General features: G+C 38.4%; 1 pseudogene; it reads right to left on the bottom strand.

Annotated features, from left to right (window-relative positions):
* Window positions 1–4,770: 4,770 nt before the first annotated feature.
* LOC101957851 (serine/threonine-protein kinase 24-like) lies at window positions 4,771–6,763 on the bottom strand (annotated as a pseudogene).
* Window positions 6,764–15,877: the final 9,114 nt, after the last annotated feature.

Below are 15,877 nucleotides of genomic sequence, written 5' to 3'. Positions count from 1 at the left end.
ATTTCAAGTACATTAAACTACAAGTGAGAAGCTGTCTTATAAATGGAGCCACCCCTCCATTGTCAGCTAAGAGGACAATTCACGTGCTCATGCAAATGAGCCAGAGCTCTTCTGATGATTCCAGAGCATGGCAGTTACAGACCTATGAGTTTCTGCCTTCTCTCTGACCATGTATTTCACCTTTGAGGCCACATACTGGCATTGAAGGTATATGGGTAGAATGAAATACATCCCCAGGGTTCTAAGAAAGCCCAAGTCTAGCTCAGCTGTAGAGGGGCTCTCTGTTGTGGTTAGAAGGTGTCCACAAAAGTCCATGTAGGAAGCTTAGGTCCCAGTGTGGCAGTATTGGGAGGTGAGGCCCAATGAAAGGTGATTGAATCATGGGGGTGTTGCTTTCATGAATGGATTAATGTCACTGTTACAGGAGTGGAATGATCATCATGAGGGTGGGTTTGCTATAAAAGCAGGTTCAGGCCTTTTCTCCCTTGCTCTCATCTCCCCTACCCTTCTGCCTTCTGCCATGGGATGATGCAGCATTAGATCCCTTCTCAAATGCTGTATTCTTGGAATTCCTTGCCTGCTGAACTATAAGTCAAATAAATCTCTTTTCTTTATAAATTACCCAGTCTCAGGTATTCTGTCATCACAGCAGAAAACTAACTAAAAGACTTAGCTTTCACATCTTTGCATTGGCTTCTGACAAACCATTCCTAAGGATTACAATGTCAGCATCTATTCTTCACCCTCATCTGTAGGGTGGTACTCTGATAGTAACCTAGGAAATGGAGAATCAAAGAAGGGAAACCGTGTGGTTGTGGTACTGCTGACATAGAAACACCAACAGTTCAAACTTCAGAATCATCAAGAATGAAAATGTAAAGACTATTCCCTTTATCACTGAAATTACTATCTTTGAACACTTACGTGTTTCATTATTGAACATGCTTAAAAGTAACAAGAGATGCCATTTTATCAAATATTTCAAAGTTAGTAAATGTTCTGATATGAACATTTTAAAAACTTCATATTAAACTAAAAATCTCTATTTCTAGAAGTGTATCTTAGTTTAAGAAAATTTAGTGGAGGAAACCTGTACTGAACAAATTGGCGAGAGAGTAAAGGCACAGACAGGTGAGTACCTTGACAAGGTCATAGAGTTAAACACTGGCAAAAGGCCCATTTGGACACAGACAGTCTGGCTCTGGAGTTCCTGCTTGTCTACCAAGCTACACACTTTTTCTCCTTTTATGAGTTGCTTCTTTATGTCCTTTACTCGTTGTTCTTTTCCTCAGATATTTTAAGAGTACTTGGAATAATAAACTTTTCTATGTACTTGTTGCAAATATTTTTCCAGTTTGTTCCTTATCTCTTACATCATGTACATGTTTTGGGTTTTAAAAACTTTGATATTTTTTAAAAAATTGGTTCAACATGTCTTAGGCTCTTCAAGATGGGATAGAGACATAAGGATAAGTAGAAGGGAGACATGAGGGACAACACAAGAGTGGCCACGTTTTAAAGTCCAGATTTAGAGTCCACTTTCATGTGGATTTAAGGTTCGGATTTAAAGTCACTTTTACATATCATGACCACAAACAGCACTATTAAGCAAGCCAATGATTAGACCTTATCCACAGTTCTACCAATGTACTATGCTCAAAACTGAACACATAAAAACAAAACAGAAGAAAATAATTACTTTCTCCTGATAGCAATTGACACGTCAGTATTTGACTCCTCTACCCGTCCTGGTAATGGTCAACGTGCTCAGTTATTAACACAAGGAGAGCCCCAAACACCCTCTTAGGTCATGTCCTTGTACTATTTATGTTACATATGGGAATATAGTTAGTTGCAGTTATCTCATTCCTCCCCAACACCCACACTCCACCTTCTTTCAGAGTATTTCTTTCTTTCTTAATAAATTCAATCTGTAACTCCTTGACCCATAGCCTCAGTTCCTTTTTGCAATGATGTCAAGGACCATTAGGACCTGTTTTGAGGTCCATTTCCCTTTTGGGGGACCTCCTCAGGACCCTAGTCATGGTGACATCCTGAATGATTTTAAAAGATTTTAAAACCATTCTTCCATCATAAAAGTACTCATTTTATTTACCCATTTGTTTCTAATTTTCTTTTTACATCAATTCTCTAATCCATATGGAATTTATTTTGGCAGAATATAAAGCTCCAACTGAATTTTTTTTCTCAAATGACTACATATAATTACCTCTAAATAAGTTTATTGATTAATAAATCTTTTAACATAGATTTAAAGCCACCATTTTATCATATCTTAAATTTTTTTATATAATTGAATCTCTTTTAATAATATTCCTTTCACTAACCCTGGAACAAAACATTGTATTTATGATTTTACTTTTATACATTGGAATATCCAGTAGGAAAAGTCTTTACCTCATCATACTTTTTAAAAAATAGACTCATTGTTATGATTGAACATTTGTACAACTCCCCATCCCTATTTTAGTTAGCTTTTGGTGTTTTACCAAAACACCTGAAAACAACAACTTAGAGGAGGATAAGTTGTCGAGAAGCATCCATGGACTGTGTGTGTGAGCTATGAGCATTTGAGCATATAGTCTGGTGTTAGGTGCTTTTTTGGGTTGTGGGAGAGCCAGCAGTCTGGCTGGGCACAATTCAGGAGCCACTTGTCAAAAGAAACGAACTTTATTTTTAGAACACACACACCACACCACACAGCTCCTCAGGAAAAACCTTCAGAGCCCAACTGCCACCACCAGCTTCCCACAAGCCTCTCAACCTCCCCAACTCCTCCTGCTCTTGAGGCTGATTGGCTGGGTCACGTGGGCAGAGCCAAAAAAAGTCCCCCAATGAGCAGCTCCGTGGTCTGAAAGGGCATGGAAACAGCCCAATGAGCATTACCGCAGAGGAGCCAATCAGTTGGCAGCTAGAAGTTTGCTGGGGCCGCTGTGAGCCAATCATCAACTGGCAGCTGGAAGTTTGCTGGCAGCTGGAAGTTTGCTGGGGCTCCTTCGGCTGTGGCTCTCAACATGGGAGCATGTGTGCCTTTTCTCTCACTGACACAGCAGCTGAGATGGGAGTGACTTGCCAAGCTGTCAGTCAATCTCCTGACCACAGGACATCACCAATAAGACTCCACCTTTCAAAACCCAATCTCTCGCCTTATTTGAGTGGAACTTTCCATTGAATGCCTTTCCCCTAAATAAATAGAGGGGTTCACAGTGTGCTCTCTCTCTTGCCTCCCTTGCTCCCCTTGCCCTCCAGCGTTGGAGCTGAAACCTGAGGTCTCAGAGCCATCCCTGACCCCCCAAAAGGTCTTTCTGTGTTTGTGTCGGTTTTTTAGTTGCCCGCCTGGCCAGCTGGGGACAATAAGTTTACTTGGGGCTCACGGTTTCAGAGGTCTCTCAGTCCATAGACTGCTGATTCCATTGCTGTGAGCTGGAGGTGAGGCTGCACATCATGAAGGAAGGACCCAATAGAGGAAAGCTGGCTCCCTTCATTGTAGAGTCAGGAAGAAGAGAGAGAGAGGAATCAGGTGAAGATGGGCTTTTGCAGGGCATGCATGCCACCAGTGACCCAACTCTTCTAGCCATACTCTACCTGCCTAAAGTTACCATCCAGTCAGTTCATTCAAACTAGGATGGACTAATTAGGTTACAGCTTTTGTAATCTAATCATTTTACCTCCAAACATTTCTGAATTAACACAAGAGCTTTGGGGCATAACTCATATCCAAACTATAACACTCTCCCCATTTATATGTCAAGATTCTAACCCTTGCTTGGAAAACTATTTAAGAATGGTTTCAGCAACAAATCCTTTCTCTCTCAAAATTTCACAGGAATTTTTATAGGCATTGCATCAACTTCAAATATTAATTTGGATAAAACAAACCTTCAAGTAATCAAGTTTTGCCATTATGGAGCATTGGAACTCTCCTTTCATTCTAGTCTTTTATAGTTTGTGTCACACATTTCTTACTAAATTTGTTCATAGATTTTGTTTTAAACTGTTGTGAATCTATTCCTTTTCTTTGTATTTTCAAACTGATGGTTATTTTACCAAGACGTTTTTGAATTTTTTTGTGTGTGTATTTTTTAGCTAACCATATTACTGAGTTCTCTCTCTCTCTCTCTCTTTCTCTCTCTCTGTGTGTGTGTGTGTGTGTGTTATAAAATTTATTGGTATAAGCATCCAGATACTTCCAGGTGGGAAAGATGATATGCAGATTCCGCTAAGAGGTGCAACAGAAAATTGTGTGGGCAGGACAGTCCACTAAGTGCGCGTCTCCAAACAAGGGTTAGATGAGAGAGCTTCATCTGGGGAAACTCAGAATAATAATTTAAAGTTTCATGAGACAAGATATGTTCCAATTAAAAACACTAATAAGAAAGTACCATCGATTAAAAATGAAATAAATTCCTAAATGTACCAAAAGGGGTGAGGGGCAAATGAGATGGATACTTGCATCTGTGGAGGTTCATATAGGAGTGTTCCATAGAGGGGCATTAATTATTGTTAATGGCAAACCCTGCAAATACAAAATAAAACTCAAATCACTGGTCACATGATTCAAAATTTACATGTAATGAAGGCAAGGCAATAGACTCAAGTTATGGCCTGTCAAATATTTAGTCCAGGCACATTATCTACAGAAGCATTTGGCAGATTTGTACACAGTGATTCCTTATGAACGCAAAAAAGGTTTCTGTAAAAATAACTACAAATCTGTACACAGATCCACAAGCAATTCTCCATATCCCAGTAGAGTTTTCGATTTAAAGCAGGATACCTGAGGTTTCATGTCTTTAGTTGCCTTATCATAATCCCAAATATACACTTCAGGGGTTTTGTTATCAAAGACATTTTCCTTGAATATGTGCACTATGGTTAAAATTAAAAACAATAAAAAAAGATAAAATAATTGCTTGGAGGAACTGGCTCTTCCCACCCCATGCAAGAGACCTCATCAGGCTATGGCACAGGGAGGGCTGAGTGTGTCCCTGGACAGTTTGGCCTTGGGGGTGGCCCACCATGGTTCCTCCAGGAGAGTTGTCAAACGCTCTCATTGACTTTCAAAAGTTGGATGCAGAAAAAAGGAGGAAAAACAAAATTCCAAATGCCAAAGGAATATCAGTGGGATGAAGTTCCTTCACAATTTGCAGAATATCTCTGCAGGTGCTGCACCAGCTGGGCCTCCATGGTGTCGGAGATCCTGGGGCAGGCCTCTTCTGCCAGGTAGATGGCATCGCAGCTCCTCTATGGAGGGACCCCAGGTTCCCTCCACACGCCTGGCTCTTCTCCTTCAGCTCCGCAAACAGAGGAGGAATAATCGTTGATAAACACTGAGAGATAGACCTCTTTGAGATGTCTTTCACCACATTTCTTTTCAAATCCGATGCCTGAAGAGCTCCGTTCTCAAGAGTCTTGGGATCCTTCGCTCGGATTGTGAAGATCCTGTCCCTGGAGTTGCTACCTCCAGATGCCTGGAGTCCTCAGAGCCGGAGTCGTCCGCTGCTCTGCTCCGCCTTCCCCCTCTTGCACCTGTCGATGAGCTCGGTCAAGTAGGACGTTTCCTTTGCATTGCGCGTTATGAATTTGTGCTTCAGCAGCTCCTTAGCAGTGGGCACAAAGCTTGGCTCCTTGTCCAAACAGGCCTCCATGAGCTCCTTGAGGGGTTTGCTGTAGTTTCCTTCCAGCGTCAGGGGGTTGTTCTTTGGAATGAGGAATAAAACCTTCATGGGATGCAGCTCGGAATGAGGGGGCTCCCCTTTCATCAGTTCTATAGCTGTTATACTCAGTGACCAGTGCCACTTGAAGTTGTAAGCTGACTCTTTAATGACGTCGGGCGCCCTCCAGAAGGGGGTGCCCATGAAGGTGTTCCACTTTATCTGGGTATCTGTCAGCTGGCCCGCCACTCCAAAGTCAGCCAGCTTCAGCTCTCCAAGCTCAGAGTGCAGAACATTGGCGGCTTTGACGTCTCTGTGGATTTTTCTTCTCTGAATGTGGATAATCAAGTCTGTTCAGAATTTCTCTTAATATGGTGACAATCTGAGTTTCATCTAACGGACCAGGTTCTGATAGATCAAATGCAGAGCCTCCACCAAGAAATTCCATTATTACCCACAATGTAGTATACTTCAAGTAGGATCCATAATATTTGTTTATATATCGACTGTCACATGGACTCAGCCCTGTGATTTCTTTTTTTTAATTTATTTTTTATTTTTTTTTCTGTGATTTCTTGTTGACTGTCCTCTATCTCATCTTCTGCTTCTTCCAGTTCAGTGATTCTTATGGTGACCACTTTTTGAGTCTGACTGTCCATACCTTTGAACACCTCATCAAAAGAGCCCTTTCCAATTTTCTCCAGTTTCGTAAAAGCTCTTCTGGTCTGCTTTTAAGTACAGGCCCAACTGCACCAGGGAGTGGGCCATGCCACTCAGGAAGGCCATTTCCTAGCTCAGGTCAGCAGGGCTCAGCGGCGGGTGGCGTCTCCATGCACCCTGCTAGGGAGGGGTTGCGGGTGTGGGGTGCAGGACCTCGCACAAGGTGCTGTTGCTGTGCCCAAGCGGATGCCTGGGTGCAGCCGAATGGGCTGGGTCTGCTCTTGCCGGTCGCTTAGAGACGAAGTGGGCACGCACAGCCCACCAAGCTCTGTTGCGCTCCACCCTGAGTTCTTTTTATTTCTAATAGCTTTTCAGTAGCTTTTCTTGGGTTTTCAAGTAGACAAATATAAGAAATAATGGTAATTTGTTGCTCATGTGAGTGATTGCATATGTATAGTTTTATATTGTCTGTCTATCTATCTATCTATCTATCTATCTATCTATGTGTGTAATTGTATTGGTTAGCATTTCCAAGACAACCATAAGCCTACTAGAAGTGAACAACGTTATGTTTATCCTGATGTTAATCAAATTTTACTACAGAGCAATTTCAAAAATTTTAAGAGGCCCTTTAGTATCTTATGAACCTATATTTTTTGCATGTCTCACACTGAAGAAGATATTGTCAATTTTTGCTTTTGTGATTTTTATTGTTTTTAATATGGAAGCAACTGTGAAGCCAACTGTGTGTCTTTCCCATCTATCTTCAAGTCCAAACTGGAGTCTGGAAGACTGGGGAAGAGATTGTGGTTAAGAATTGCTTTAGGTTTTCACCATATAGCATGGTTGGTTGTTTGCTGAATCTTAAGGGATTTTGAAAGGTCTGCTAAGTTTTTTTTTTTTGGAACTACTATCATATTACTGTAGTGAACCCCCTTTATCACATGCTTTTAATATAATGTGAAATTTAAGGGTTTCATTTTAAAGAAATTTCTAGTAGATGATTTCAGCATGTAAAAATAATATACCTCTTTAAAAAGTGGTTTCAATCAGCAATTTAAGTAATTGATTAGATATATAAAGTCAAATTTTCGATCAATTAGAAGTGAAAGTGAAAGGAATGCCAGTTACTCTAAATTTATAAGCGAAACCAAAATTCAAACTTATGTAAATTGGAGCTACCTACATTTCTATGTATTAAATGCCTTTGAATATATGTATATGGAGACTTATTTCCTGAGATAAAGGCTTTGATGGTCCTCAGAGACACAGTACCCTAGAATTTGAAATGATGGCACTTATTCTTTGTTATGTTTTGGATATAGTTTGAGTATGTGCTCCAAGTGCTCATGTACTGAAATAATTTTTCATTTTTTTATTGATTTTATTTTTTTAAATACATGACAGCAGAATGTATTACAAGTCTTATTACACATACAGAGCACAATTTTTCATATCTTTGTATAAAATATGTTTTCGCCAATTCATGTCTTTATACCTGTACTTTTTCTGCATTACAATTCTTATTACACATAAATACCACAATTTTTCATATCTCTGTTTGTATATAAAGTAGGTTGACACCAAATTTGAGTCTTCATACATGTACTTTGGATAATGATGTCCATCACATTCCACCATCCTTGCTAATCCCCTGCCTCCTCCCTTTCCCTCTCTACCCTCTTCCCTATGTAGAATTCATCTATTCATCCCATGTTCTGCCTTCCTACCCCACTATGAGTCAGCTTCCTTATATCACAGAAAACATTTGGCATTTGGTTTTTTGAGATTGGCTAACTTCACTTAGCATTATCTTCTCCAATGCCATCCATTTACCTGCAAATGCCATAATTTAATTCTCTTTTATGGCTGAGTAAAATTCCATTGTGTATATATGTCACATTTTTAAAATCTATTCATCCACTGAAGGGCATCTAGGTTGGCTCCACAGTTTAGCTATTGTGAATTGTGCTGCTATAAATATTGATGTGGCTGTGTCCCTGTAGTATGCTGTTTTAAAGTCCTTTGGGTATAGCCCAAAGAGAGGGATAGCTGGGTCAAATGGTGGTTCCATTCCCAGATTTCCAAGGAATCTCCATACTGCTTTCCATAGTGGCTGTACCAATCTGCAGTCCCACCAACAATATATGAGTGTACCTTTTCCCCCCACATCCTTGCCAACACTTATTGTTGTTTGTCTTCATAATAGCTGCCATTCTAACTGGAGTGAGATGAAATTTTAGAGAAGTTTTCATTTGCATTTCTCTGATTGCTAGAGATGATGAGCATTTTTTTCATATATTTGTTGATTGATGGTATATTCTCTTCTGAAAACAGTGTGTTCAGGTTCTTGGCCCATTTATTGATTAGATTATTTGTTTTTTTAGTGCTAAGCTTTTTGAGTTCTTTATATACCCTAGAGATTAGTGCTCTATCTGATTGTGAGGGGTAAAGATTTTCTTCCAGGATGTAGGCTCTCTGTTCAATTGAATGCTTTCACTTTTTCTCCGTTTAGAATGAATTTGGTCTGGAGCTTAGATGTTGAAATATGTTCCTGTTATCCCTAGTTTTTCTAGTGTTTTGAACATAGAGGGGTCCTGTATTTTGTCAAATGCTTTTTCTGCATCTATTGTGATGATCATATGATTCTTATCTTTAAGTCTATTGATGTGATGAATTACATTTATTGATTTCCATATATTGAACCAACCTTGCATCCCTGGGATGAATCTCACTTAATCATGGTGCACAATCTTTTTAATATGTTTATGTATTTGATTTGTCAGAATTTTATTGAAAATTTTTGCATCTATGTTCATTAGAGATATGGGTCTGAAGTTTACTTTCTTTGATATGTCTTTGCCTGGTTTTGGAATCAGAGTGATACTGGCCTCATAGAATGAGTTTGGTGCCTTTTTTTTTCTATTTCCTGAAATAAATTAGAGAGTATTGGTATTAGTTCTTCTTTAAAGGTCTTGTAGAACTTGGCTGTATATCCATCTGGTCCTGGGCTTTTCTTAGTTGGTAAGCTTTTGATGGCTTCTTCTATTTCCTCACTTGATATTGGTCTGTTTAAATTGTGTATATCTTTCTGACTCAATCTGGGCAAATAATATGACTTACGAAATTTGTTGATGCCTTCAGTTTCTTCTATTTTATTGCAGTATAATATTTCAAAATAATTTCTAATTATACTCTGTATTTCTGTAGTGTCTCTTGTGATATTGCCTTTTTCATCATGTATGCTGGTGATTTGAGTTCTCTCTCTCCTCCTCTTCCTTAGTGTGGCTAAGGGTCTGTCAATTTTATTTATTTTTTCAAAGAACCAATTTTTTGTTTTGTCAATTTTTTCAAATGTTTCTTTTGTTTCAATTTCATTGATTTCAGCTCTAATTTTAATTTTAATTTCTTGTCTTCTACTGCTTTTGCTACTGGCTTGTTCTTTTTCTAGGGCTTTGGGATATAGTGTAAGGTCATTTATTTGTTGATTTTTTCTTTTTTTAAGGAATGAACTCCCTGCAATGAATTTTTCTCTTAATACTGCTTTATTAGTGTCCCAGAGATTTTGATATGTCGTGTCTATGTTCTCATTTACCTCTATGGATTTTTTAATCTTGTCCTTGATGTCTTATGTGACCAATTGTTCATTCAGTAGCATATTGTTTTGTCTCCTTGTGATGGAGAAATTTTTATTTTTAATTTTGTCACTCATTTCTAATTTCATTCCGTTATGATCTGATAAAATGCATGGTAGCTATCTCTATTTTTTTTGTGTTTGCTAAGAGTTGCTTTGTGGCATAGTATAAGTATATGGTTTATTTTAGAGAAGGATCATGTGTTACTGAGAAGAAAGTTTATCTGCTTGATGCAGGTTGAAATATTCTATATGTGTTAGTTAAGTCTAAGTTATTGTGTTATTGAGTTCTATAGTTTCTTTATTCAACTTTTGTTTGGAAGATTTATCCAATGGAGAGAGAGGTGTATTAAAGTCACCCAAGATTGTATTGTGGTCAATTTGATTCTTGAACTTGAGAAGCTGCACCATTGTGTGGGGCATGTATATTTATGATTGTTATGTCTTGTTGGTGTATGGTTCCCTTGAGCAGTATGTAATGTCCATCTTTATCCCTTTTGATTAACCTTGGCTTGAAGTCTACTTTATTTGATATGCGTATGGAAACTCTTGCTTGCTTCCACAGTCCATGTGAGTGGTATGATTTTTCCCAACCTTTCACCTTCAGTCTGTGTATGTCTGTTCCTATCAGATGAGTCTCCTGGAGGCAGCATCATGTTGGGTCTTTTTAAAAATCCAATCTGCTAGCCTATGTCTTTTGATTGGTGAGTTTAAGCCATTAACATTTAGGGTTACTATTGAGACATATTTGTTTATTTTTCTTATTTTACTTGATTTTCCTCTTTGATTAGTTATTCCTTTAGTGTACTACCTCCCTCTGCTTTTTTTCATTGCTGTTTTTCATTTCCTCTTCATGAAATATTTTGCCAAGGAGGTTTTGTAGTTCTTGTTTTTTTTATCTATAAACATTCTTAACTTTTGTTTATCATGGAAGGTTTTTATTTCATCTTCAAATATAAAGATTAATTTTGCTGGATACAAGATTATTGGTTGGCACCCATTATCTTTCAGAGCTTTATATATGTTGTTCTAGGATCTTCTAGCTTTCAGGGTCTGTGTTGAAAAATCTGCCATTATCTTAATTGTTTTTCCCTTATATGTAATCTGATTCCTTTTTCTTGTGGCTTTTAAAATTATCTCCTTATTCTATATGTTGGGCATTTTTGTAGTGTAGGTCTGTTGTGATTTTGTACATTAGGTGTCCTGTAGGCTTCTTGAATTTAGATTTCCAATTCATTCTTCATGTTTGGAAAGTTTTCTGATATTATTTTATTGGATAGATTGTTCATTCCTTTGGTTTGGACCTTTATGCCTTCCTGTATCCCAATAACTCTTAAATTTGGTCCTTTTATGCTTTCCCATATTTCTTGAATGTTCTACTCATGGTTTCTTATCATTTTTACTGTGTGGTCTACGTTCTTTTCAAGATGATTTATTTGATCTTCATTGTCTGATATCCTGTCTTCTAAGTAGTGTACTCTGTTGGCGTGTTGGTGATGCTTTCATTTGAGTTTTTAATTTGGTTTATTATTTCTTTCATTTCAAGGATTTCTGCTTTTTTTTGTATAACCCTTATCTCCCTGTTGAGGTGATCTTTTGCTTCTTGGATTTGTTTATGAAGTTCATTGTTGAAATGATCTTTTACTGCCTGTATTTGCTCTCTTATGTCTTCTTTGAGATTCCAAAACATTTTAACCATGTATATCCTGAAATCTTTCTCTGTCATTTTTTTCTGCTGTAGATGCCAATGCTTCTAATGATGTGTTGTCTTGATCTGTTTGTGGTACTTTCTTCCCTTGTCTTTTCATGTTGCTCATGTGTCTTCCTTTCTAGTTTTGTGGATCTGGTGTGTTATTTTTACCCTATAAATTTGTAGTGCTCTTGTAGGGTTCCAAGACCTCTCCTTTTTGGGGAAGGACATTGTTAACAGATTACAATATCAACAATACATCACCTATGAACTAATTGTTGTTATTAAGACATTTACAGTTTAGTCTCAATGTCTGGAAATGTTGGATTGTTGGATTCAATTATTATTTTAAAATATAATCAGTAGTTTCATAAAAAAGGTTTACAGTTTCTGGTGATGGACAATGAACTGGGGGTCAGGCATAGAATGATATGTTGAGGGGAGAAGACGTGAGGGTATACAGTTAATACATCTCAGGAAATGTGAAGGAGAAATCTAGTGAAGAGGGTTAGTAGCAGGAGAATAGATAGGAGGTAATTTGAGGTAGACAATTATGTGGAAAGATGGTAGAGTACATAAAACAAACACACTTATGTTTTTATAAAAATACAGGATGTTAAAATAGTATAATTTGGAAGGTGAAGGAAAAAGAAAGAGTAAAAAGAGGAAAAGAAAGAGAACAAAGGGAAAGAAAGCAAGAAAAAATAGATAAGAAAAAGAGAGAAAAAGAAGAAAAAAGAAAAAAAGAAAAAAAGGCTTATGCAATTCCTTTATATTATATTATTCAGGTGACTCAGTCCTCAAAGTACTATTTCATGCAATGTTCTTGGTTTTACATATGTTGGGGATGTGAAAACCAGAGGATAGAAGGGTAGAAGAGAAAGAAGAGGAGAAAAAAAATACTCTTAGAGATCTGTTTCCTTCTCTTCTCATCCAGTAGGTAGGGTTATCTCATCTAGTAGGTGTCTGTGCCCACAGGATGGTGTAGGTAACCAGGGTGTGAAGATTGGACCTGGTGTGGAGCCTCTGAAGGGGAAAGTGCTATCCACCAGCCCCAGCAGGGAAATAATGCCTCATGGGTCTTTTTCTGTGACTACACGTCGTCTGACTTGAGCCCCTGGTATCGTCTCCCTCTCTTGCCTGGAGATTTCCCAAATGCTTATCTCTCTCTATTAGGCTCCAGACTTTAGTCCCCTCCCCTCTCTTATTTATCAGGTCCCAACTGATAAATAAGCCTCTTACCCCCAGGCTCACACCAGGTGGGTGGCACCCTGTTCACATTGCACTCTTGTGCAACTGAGAGCTGTTCTTGTGTTGTTGGGTGGCCACTGTGCCGAATAAAAGCTGTTGGGAGGGGGGAGGAATTGGAAATCAGGTACTTGCTCAAATGGTGATCCAATCTGATAGCCATGTGGACCACAAAATGGCGAGGAAGGTTTTCCAAGATGGAGTTGCTCTGCTTCCAGCACCAGGGTGTCTGGTGATGTGGGTGGAGCTGGACGATGGCCTTGTGCTGTGAATAGGTAGCAGCCCAGTGACCTGGGTAGGAGTGGAGCACAGTCTGGAGTTCTGCAGAGGTAGCTGATAGGTGTTTTGCTTAGTCTCTTGTGAGCCGTGCGTGAGCTAGAACTGCGGGCTTTGTGTCCAGAGTCTGGAGACTTACTCGAGCCTAGAGGCTCTGATTTCTGCCTCTAGAAATGGGTAGTCACAGCGCTGGTGATTTCTGTGAAAATCCACTGGGCCCTGGAGATCCAATCTGGGAACTTCCCCCACCTAATATGGCGAGAATGTTGAGCCAAGATGGCGGTGGCCTGCTTTCAGCGCCTGGGTGTCTGGTGAGATTGGGGGAGCCGGGCGATGGCATTGTACTGTGGGTAGGTAGCAGCTGAGTGACCTGTGGGAGTGGAGAAAAGTCTTGGTGGTCTGCAGATGTGTTGATAGGTGATTCTGCTAAGGCGCTCACCGAGTCTTGAGTGAACTGGAACTTCGGGCTTTTGGTCTTGCTCCAACACTGAGGCCTGTAGCCCTTTGCAGGGTCACAGCGCTGGTGATTTCTGCAGAGAGTAGCTGTATAAGGGCCCTCTAACACTCTCAGAAATGCAGTATTCCAACTAGGTGAGATCTGGATCACAGAGCAACACAAAATGCTGCCTCCCTCTGGTCCAACATCTTGAAACTCCAATGTGCTGAAATTTAATCCCCACTTTGAGGCATTTAGAGGGTGGAGGCTTGGATTAATTAAAGTGCTTATAAGTGGGCCTTTGGGAGTTAATTGAATTAGATAAGGCCATCAAGGTGGAGCCCCCAGGATTATAATCTTGATATAAAAGAAGGGAGAGGAACCAGGACACACATACGTGCTGCCTGCCTCTTCTATGTGATGTTCTGTATCACCTTGGCATTCTACCAGAAAGAAGGCCATCACCAGGTGAGGCCCCTCAACCTTGGACCTCCAGAACCATAAGCCACAACAAACCTCTTATCTTTGATGTGTTCTATTTTAGAAAATTACCCATGTACTGCTGAGCAGAAAGTGTATTCAGTCATTGATGTATAAAAAATATTCTATATATCTGTTAAGTCTAAGTTATTAATTGTATTTCTTAGTTCTATAACTTCTTCAATTAGGTTTTGTTTAGGGGATCTATTCAGTGATCAGAGAGGCATGTTAAAGTCATCTAGTATTTTTGTGCTGTGATCAATTTTGTTCTTGAAATTGAGAAGGGATTGTTTTATGTACTTAGGTGTTCCATTGTTTGGGGTACAAATATTTACAATTGTCATATCTTGTTGATACATCAGTCCTTTAAGCAATATGAAATAGCCTTCTTGGTCCCTTCTGATTCACTTTGGTTTGAAGTTTACTTTATCTGATATGAGGATAGAAACTCTTGCTTGTTTATGAGATCCATGTGAATGATATGTTTTTTCCTATCCTTTTACCTTCAGTCTGTGGATGTCTTTGCCTATGAGGTGAGTATATTGGAGACACTATATTGTTGGGACTTGTTTTTTAATTCAATCTGCCAGTCTGTATCTTTTGATTAATGAATTTAAGCCATTTACACTAAATATTATTATTGAGGAACAATTTTTTTCTCTGTAATTTTGACTTATTTCTAACTTTTAATTTGAATTAGTGTCTCCTTTGATTTATTATTATTCTAGTGTATTTCCTTACTTTGCTTGTTATCAATTTTATTTTTCATTACTACTTCATGAAACATTTTATTGAGTATGTTTTATAGTACAGGTTTCTCATTCTGAATTCTTTTAACTTTTATTTATCATAGAAGGTTTTTATTTCATCATCAAATCTGAAGCTTAATTTTGCCAGATATAGTATTCTGGGTTAGCATTCATTTGCTTTCAGGGCTTGGTATATATTATTCCACAACCTCCTAGCTTTTAGCATTTGGGTTGAGAATCAGCTGAGATTCAATTAGTTTCCCCTCTAAAGGTGACCTGTTGTTTTTCTCTGGCAGCCTTGAAAATTTATCCTTACTCTGTTGGGCATTTTCATAATGATGTGCCTTGGTGTCACTCTGTTATAATTTTGCATATGTGGAGTCCTGCAAGCCTCTGTATTTGATTTGATTTTTCAATTCAATCTTAAGGTTTGGGAAATTTTCCGCTATTATTTCATTGAAAAGATTGTGCATTATTTTGGTTTTTATATCTGAGCCTTCATCTATCTCAATAAATCTTAAGTTTGGGCTTTCCATGTTTTCCCATATTTCTTAAAAATACTGTTCGTGTTCTCTTAACAACTTTTCTCCATGGTCAACTTTATTTTCCAGATTATATATTTTGTTTTTGTTGCCTGAAATTCTTTTAATTGGTCTAGTCTGCTAGTGATGCTTTTCACTTAGATTTTAATTTGGTTTATTGATTCCTTCATTTTGAGAATTTCTGATTTATTCCTCTTCAGGATTTCTTCCTGCTTCTTGAAATGATCTTATACTTCTTTGATTTTCTCTCTGATTTTATTCCTTACATTACATTTTACCTCACAGATCAGTTTAACTATGAACTTTCTAAATTGCTTCTCTGACATATTTCCACTGTAATATCATTAAATTCTGTGAATGAGGTATTTTGATTTTTTTGAATTGTTTGTTCCCTTGATTTTTCATGTTTTTTATTTGTCTACCCATTTATCAGTAAGAATCTGAGGTGGCAGAGCTTCTCCCCTATGAATTTATAGTGTTCCTGAAT

This window comes from Ictidomys tridecemlineatus, chromosome 9, assembly GCF_052094955.1.
Source record: "Ictidomys tridecemlineatus isolate mIctTri1 chromosome 9, mIctTri1.hap1, whole genome shotgun sequence".
NCBI lineage: Eukaryota > Metazoa > Chordata > Mammalia > Rodentia > Sciuridae > Ictidomys > Ictidomys tridecemlineatus.
This window is presented reverse-complemented; position numbering and strand designations above follow the sequence as displayed.